This window comes from Chenopodium quinoa, unplaced genomic scaffold (genome assembly GCF_001683475.1).
Source record: "Chenopodium quinoa cultivar QQ74 unplaced genomic scaffold, ASM168347v1, whole genome shotgun sequence".
Lineage (NCBI taxonomy): Eukaryota > Viridiplantae > Streptophyta > Magnoliopsida > Caryophyllales > Amaranthaceae > Chenopodium > Chenopodium quinoa.
In genome coordinates, this window is record NW_018744917.1 from 25,575 (window position 1) to 33,636 (window position 8,062).

Genomic DNA, 8,062 nt, shown 5'->3' on the forward strand with positions numbered 1-8,062 from the left:
TGAAATGATCAATTAACCTTCGAACGAGGGAAAACGACCGCTAGCTTCATGAGAAAACGTCTACCTAATATAATTCTGCGATTCATTGATAGAAAATTCAAGTTGTAATATAAATAGTTCATAATAATAGTCTCAATATTTTTATTATTGACAAGATAATATGACTACTTATATAACAGTGATGTCAATTTAAGGTGAAATAGCAAGCAATCGATGTATGCATTTCATATCAAGGCCAAAAAACGTGAAAATCATCTAGATAAACATATTAATCAGTGGTTCATGGAGGCGGATGTACCATGCGCATGGTACATCCGTTCTAAAATAAAAGCGGAAAGAAATTGTATAAAAATTTAAGAAACATTTAGTTTAAGTGAAAAGAACATTTAGTTAAAGTGAAAAGAACATATTATAGAATTGTAACGAACATATGTCTAAAGTGAAAAGAACATTTTGTTAAAATGTAATGAATATGATACAAGAACATAAGAGATATAAAAAAAGAACATAGAGCTATTAATAACAATGAACATGATACTATTTTATAAACAACACACTGTTAAATAATTTTCTTTACCTCTGTGTTATTTTATTTGTCAGTGTAATGTATTTTTATTTGTGACATAATGTTCATTGTTTACTGTGAAATGTTCTTTAAATTTTGTCGTTAGATTATAATAGGTGAATATAAATAATGTTCATTACATAATGTTCTCATGTTCTTTATTAAGTGAAGACACCGCCATAAGGGAAGTACGTTGCTTATCTATCCAATTGCTACGTACTGCTTTATTTAGGTTTCAGCAATTTTTTTGCCTCTAACACTTTGGCGCGCCTTAAGGCTAACCAAATACCGCCATCACGAGGGTCTTTCTTACTTTGGATGTACATGTCCATTGCTGTTAAGCCATTAGTGTTGATTGCGTTTTTCTCCATCCTCTTTTCCTTCGGTAAGAGCTTCATAGTCAACACATTTTATGTGTTAGTCAAAAGTGCAAAGTTTATGTTAGGCATAAGTATTGCAGTTTTTATATATAGAAGACTTGAACTAAGATCGATGCTGCCTTATCAATATATCTTCACTCCATTTTGTATTCCGTATGAAACTGAAATACTTTTTACACATTAAACTAGATAATTCAAATATAGTCTTATGACATTTTACTATTGCAATTTTTTAAAAATAAACGGCTGAAATTATTTGTTTTTTTTTTATTTATTTTACTAATTTTAATTAAAAATAATTTTTTAATTATTTTAAATATACTTTTATCTTTCAATTATTATTTTTTTATATTTTGAAATTCTGGAAATAAAAAAAAATTAAAAAATAAAAAATAATTTTTAATTAAAATTATTAATTAAAAATAAATCAAAAAACAAATAATCTCAACCGTCTATTTTAAAAAATTGTGGTAATCAAAAGTCATAAGACCACATTCGAATTTTCAATATTAAACTTGTTTTAAAATGAGCTAATTAATCAATTTGATTTTTTTTGTCAACAGCTACTTAATTAAACTCATATTTTGTGAGAAATTACCTAATTAATAAAAAAAAAATATTGTAATAAATTACCTTATAAAAGGTAAAATGTTGTTAAAAAAACTATCTCATAAAAGGTAATATGTTTTAATATACTACCTATGTCAAATTTCCACCATTAGTCAACCTTTAAAAAACCCCCGAATCCACTGCTTTTATCCCCAGCCCAAAACCCACACAACCTACTTGAAATAGCCTGTTGCACCATGCCAAAACCACCCTCTAACCCCAAAACCACCATTTCTAACCCCTAAAACCACCATCTCGAAGCATGAAAAATCGGAATATACTCAAACCACATCGAAAATAACCTTACCATTTGAAAACCAACCACCATCGTGGTTTCGAGGGTGTTTTGAGGTGAGCGATGCCGTAAAATTAGGTTAATGGCGGAAATTCATCCAAAGGTAGTATCTTACAACATTTTACCTTTAATTAGGTACTTTTTACAACAATTTTTTTATTAGGTATTTTCTCACAAATTTTAGGTTCTATTACGTAGTTTCTAACCCTTTTTTTAAAATACATCTTCATATATCAAATTTTTAATAATTTTGCTAATAAACTAATTAAAGATATTAATGAGCAAAATTGACCATTACAACATTACCAATCAAGCCAATACACTTATTTACATGCAAAATTATTCAAGACTTGTTAGATATGCTAGCCAGTTTTTACTTCCAGTCTTGGAAAACAGATATCTAGTGTGGGTTGAGATAAAGAATTTCCATGGTCGTTTTTTAAGAAAAAAACAAAACGAGTATACAAAATTACAAATACAACTAACAAATTAGTGAACACGTCATTAAGACTTATTCCTTAACTAAGGAACTGGGTTAACCAGTTATTGGGGGAATTTGTACTATGGCAGCTGCCATTTTTGTGATAGCAAGATGGTCCCCCCTACTATACATTAATATAAAATAAAATTAGATTAAAAATTTAAAATTTAAAATTTAAAAATTTTGCCTAAAAGTATTTTGATACAAAATTTATAGTCGGTATAGTAGAATAAATTATTGTTCATTTAATTTAAAGTTCGCCTTTTGCATTAAGTTAAAAATAAAAAAAAAGTATAGCTATATTATGGAGTATATTTATCTTATATGCGAGTAAAACTTAACTTTAACTGTGTAGTAAAAGTTACCTTAAAAAAAGTCATTGAATTATTGTGCTTCCAATGCATCCAAACGATTTTTATGACTAGTATAGGATGAATGGTATATTGCAAGTAGTTTTATAATAGCTCAAATAATTCGGTAGTTGTTGTTATGAAAAGGCCGTAAATATGCAATACTAAATCAGGATTAACAAAATTTCAAGAGTTTGTCATCTTTTTATCAACAAATAATAGAATTTGATTTTAAATTCTTTTCAGTATATAAAGAATAAAAAGACATTTAACATTTTTCCTAAATTTTTTTTTCAGTGAAGCAGACCCTGGGAAAAAAAAAATTACAATGGCGATAACTTTGAAATGTATTTCCCTACTAGTTCATGTCAAAGAGAACTCAATTACCGTCAAAAAAAAAAAAAAAAAAAAAAAGAATAGAGAACTCAATTAGAGACGTGACGTAACATTGATGAGTTCATTGGCGTGACGTAACAATGTAACATTGATGAGTTTATTGGCGTGACGTAATATTATTAGCATTAGTTTAGAACTTATAGAACTCTACTGTAGACCTGCACTAAAAGTCTAAATGAAAGTTTATTGGAATACAAAAGGTATTTTACTTGCTATATGGGCTTTGTCAAAGCAAGCTCAAGTAGACCAGGCAATCTTGACCCGACCCGTACGATTCGATTTAAATGATCCGTTCTGTGACTTGAAAACGTAAATTTGAAATTGACCCGATCGAACACGAAACTGACCCGATCCGACTCATACCCGACCAAAATGGAGGTGACCCGAAATTGACCCGATTCACAAATTGACCCGACTTGAATTAATCCAACCCAAAGTTGACCCGATTCCCGAATTGACTCGACTCGAAGCCGATAGTGATTATACATACGAAACAATATAGTCGCCTTGAATGTATAGTACTGTTGGAATTGTCTAATGGATATTTAATATATATTCAATTGTTATACTTTATCTTATTGATAATAATAATATATTATTGGTCAAATTTCTACATCGACTTGGACAAAGATTGACCGACTGGAATTGACTCGACCCAAATTTGACCCGACCCAAATTTGACCCGACCCAAATATGGCGTGACAAATGGACCCGAAGACTGACCTGAAGTGTTAACCCGTTACCTGACCAGACCCGAATTACCATTGACCCGGGCCGAATAGTGATTGACTCGAAATTGACCCGACCCGACCCGAACGACCCGTTTTCCATGTCTAAGCTCAAGTAGGGGGAGAGAAAAAAACAATTTATTATAAACTCAAACTGTTAAACTACCAAACCAGATTTTGAAAAATCTGTTAAATTTCGAGACAATATGAAATGGGCCTAGACAATTCGAACAAGGAGGATGAGAGTTTGGTCTACTAACAAGGCTTAGGAGCATCCATACTAAAATAATTAACAATATATCTTAAGTAAGATAATATTTAAAATAATTGATATGTGATAGTAGTGTTATAGTAGTATAAACTATACACAGAGTAATGGAGTATACAAGCAGAGAAGGCATGAAAAATAATTACCACTAGGTATGATATACTATATAGTGAGTTCGAAAGTTTTTGGATTAAAAAAAAATTAATTTAAGTTTTTTTAATACTTCATATTAATGTATCTGGTAAAGTGAAATAACAAAAGAGAACAGTTGTTTAATAGGAGGTCTGTTTACATATACTCTACATAATTACGCGTCAGAGTGTTAGACCCATTGTCAGCAATATGTATGAGAAGACTTAAGAGCTGCCTGTTACAAAAAAAACAGGACTTTTTGATCAACAATTTTTTGTTTTTTGTTTTTTTTTTTTTGAGAATGGGGGTACAACTGTACCTCTGTGTACCCCCTAGATCCGTCACTGCTAGGTGCAAGATGTACATGTTTTGGACATCATAAAAAAGAACCATGAAAAAATAAGTTTTGTGAATTGAAGGAGAAAGCTTTATATGTTTAGATAATTTTCATTATATATTCATGTTATCAGAAAGACTAAACCTAACATAGCATGGTGTTAGAATTTGTACAAAACGACATTGACAACGTAAATCTCCTACAAAATAGACGAATATAACATTTTAGTTTGGACGCGCGAGCTTAAGTAATTTTGTAGTAGATTAGAGCATTCTCATTATAAATGAAGATAGGCCAATTATAATTGATGTTTGCTCATATATTTCACATACAATGTAAAATAACAAACTTTCACATACAAGCTAATTATGAAGATGGTACATGATCGAATAAAATGATGCTTATTGCGTGAAATCTAATCAATTAAAGTACTACTCGTACATTATTATTTAACAACCGGGAAACAAACATGGCTGAATTAGAACGCGACGAGCCAATGACTGTAAAGACGACGCACCTTGTGTTGAGACTATCATACGCCGTTGATCAAATTTGATTCATTTGTAGTGTTTTTTGACCTTCTCGGATAACACATCTTGTAAAATCTTATTATTGATTGCCTCCTTTGCCAACTAATAATCTTCTATATGAATCGCACAACATGTGCAACAACTATAGTTCCCATTAACGCTAGCCAAGCTATGAGAGAAATCCCTAATGCAAACAAAATTCCGCCTCCTTTATAAGTTAGTCTGATTACTGAGTTCATGTATGTGGTTGCCGTGAAAGAAATCCATAGTGTTATCCTCAAAACCGATAATAAATGTCGCTAGCACGGAAAACCGCTGATAAATCTAAACCAAACCAAACTAACATATCATAATATTAAACTAAACTAACATACATTACATAAACCTAAACTAAATTAAACTACATTATATTAAAATACACTAAACTAAACTAACATGCATTGTATAAGGGTTTGTAATGTGACAATATACCCACTAATTGTACAAATCCTACAAAAAATTAAAAGTAAAAAAAATATAAAAGGGTTTATTATTATACCAAAATAAAATTGAATTGAAACAAAAGGGGAAAAGGAACTCACTATAGGTAGATATAAACTTGGTGGTGGCTGCACGACAAGCTTGGTGGAGGTGGCGTTGGTAGTGGCTGCAAAATAAGGGTGGTGGAGGAAATTAGTTCATTAAAAATTAAAAAAAAAAAGGGGGGAAAGTAGGAGGACTTACCGGAAGTTTCAGCATAGGAAAAAGGTGGTGGTTCTGATCGCGGCGACGGAGGGGAGGAGGTCGGAGGTAGCTTGATGGATCGGAGGTGGCGTCGGTGGTGCCTGTGAAGAGGTAGTTAGGGTTTAGCTCATGTTAAATGTTAAAAATTAAAAAAAAAAAAAAAACAACACTAACCTCACAGTGGCGTCAAGGGCGGCAGAAGCTGGCTCAGGTGGCAGCGATGAAGGAGGAACGGGGGTGGCTGCAAAAACAGTGATTCTGGTTAGGGATCCGAAAAAAAAAGTAAAAAAAAATCACAAAATTAACTACACTTAATTACTGATCAGCGGCCAAGGAATCAAGGCGGTGTAAGCTGGTGGTTGCGGCGGATCTGGTGGTCGCCGGTCCTCTTCCACTTCCTCTTTCTTTTTCTCTTTCTCTTTATCTTTCTCCCATTTGCTTTTTCTCACTCTTCCCCTTTTTTGTTTCTTTTCGTGAATTACAATGAAACAAGCTTGGTTATGTTTTAATTAATTCTGACGAAATGAAATTCTGTTGGAAATACATACTTCTGACGGAATAATTCTGAGGAATTTTATGTCGGAAAATACCTTTTCCGACGGATATTCTGACGGATCCAAATTCATCGGAAAATTCGAATTTTCCAACGGAATTTTAGGTCCATCGGAACGATTCTGTCGGAAAACGACCTATTTCTAGTAGTGAGGGGCACGCATGAGGTTCGACCGAACCTATCCCCTGTAGACCGAACTAAGGGTAGATTGGTCGAACTTACCTAATGTTCGGTCGGACAAGGCTGTCAGTAGCAGCAGTTTAATTTCTTCAAACGGTTCGACCAAACTTTTCTAGAGTTATGTCGAACTTCCGCACTGCACAGACAACTCTTCATAAAACGACCATAACTCCCTGGATTCTTGACCAAATCGAGATGAGCTATAACCTCAAACTTTAATCATCTCAATATCATTTCTAGACCTTAAGATATGCTCATTTGAAGTCAGCCCTTACCTTTCATTGTTGCTTTGCACGCACCAAGCAAACAATCCATAGCTTAATTCCAAAGCTATGCATCCCCTTAGCCTTATTGAACCGTTCTCCACACTTCTAAAACCCAACACCGTACTATTTGCTTGATCAATTTATATAATAGACGAACGACATGCCAAAGGACGAGTAGTCCTAGCAAGAATATCCAAGCAACACTCGCAGTAATTATTGTATTTTGAACAAGATGATGATTTTTGGGCGACATCAGATCTTCTGTAAGGGAATTTAGGCTCTCCTTTTGGAGGTCTCAAGGAAGTAAAGTGAGACTATGTAAGTCATGGTTAGTTGTTGCTGTTACTGCGATCCACATAGTTAACATCAAAAGTTCCATGACGAGTCCCATACAAGGGAATCCACTTATAAGAACTATGACACTTAAAGATGAATGCATCATATATTCCTTATTGATTTCACCACCAAACCGTTAAATTTTTTTTATTGATTTTCGTGCTTAAAACATGCTCTTTAGAGGTTTTGGGGGTTAGTTTTGTCTAAATAATCCAATTTGAAGTCAAAATTAACAAATAATTATAAAACTGCCTCATTTTACGTGTGTCATGTAAATTAAGGTATTTTTTTAGTATGCAAGATGAGACATTTTCAATCATTTTTTTTTTGTAAATTTTTGACTTTAAATCGTATTCAAAGGGGAAAATGACCCCCAAAACATCAAAATATTATTTTTTTGGCAAGAAAATCGAAGAAAATTTTGTAAACCTTTAGATTTAAAGTTTTTTTTATGGAAAGTGTTAAAAGGTGGTGAAATGTATTTTTTTTTTTGTTTCTTTGAGTGGTAATTTAAAAGAAAATTGCTTTTGGGTGATAATTACAAAAAGTGAGTTTTTTTATGGGTGGTAAAATACAAAATAACCTAAAAACCATAGTATCATTGGATTCCTGGCCTCCTAAGATAATCTAGGACAAGCTGGTACAGTTTCTGAGGGATGAAGTTGACTAAGGGAATCCCAATTTTTTTTTTTTTGGTGAGAGTGAATACCAATTGGTAGGCGTGTCGCGTACCTAACAAAATATAACCTAACTAACCACTACTATGTAGGTTGGCAAGCAAGGGTCGAATCCCAAGAGACTAAGGTTCAAAAATAATTAAATAGACTCAAATTCCTACTAAGCAAGAATCAATAATGATCGATTAACTAAGGAATTAATGTATGGAAAATTCGAAAATAAACTAAAGAATATGAAGAAATCAAGTAATTAAAA

At 32.5% G+C, this 8,062-nt stretch overlaps 1 long non-coding RNA gene across 1 annotated transcript; it reads right to left on the reverse strand.

Annotated features, from left to right (window-relative positions):
- Positions 1-4,831: 4,831 nt before the first annotated feature.
- Positions 4,832-7,241, reverse strand: LOC110706165. The gene is made up of 3 exons (XR_002508251.1): positions 5,969-7,241; positions 5,795-5,895; positions 4,832-5,717 (listed from the first exon to the last, which is right to left on the reverse strand). It is a non-coding gene; the product is annotated as an uncharacterized LOC110706165 (long non-coding RNA).
- Between the last annotated feature and the right edge of the window lie 821 nt (positions 7,242-8,062).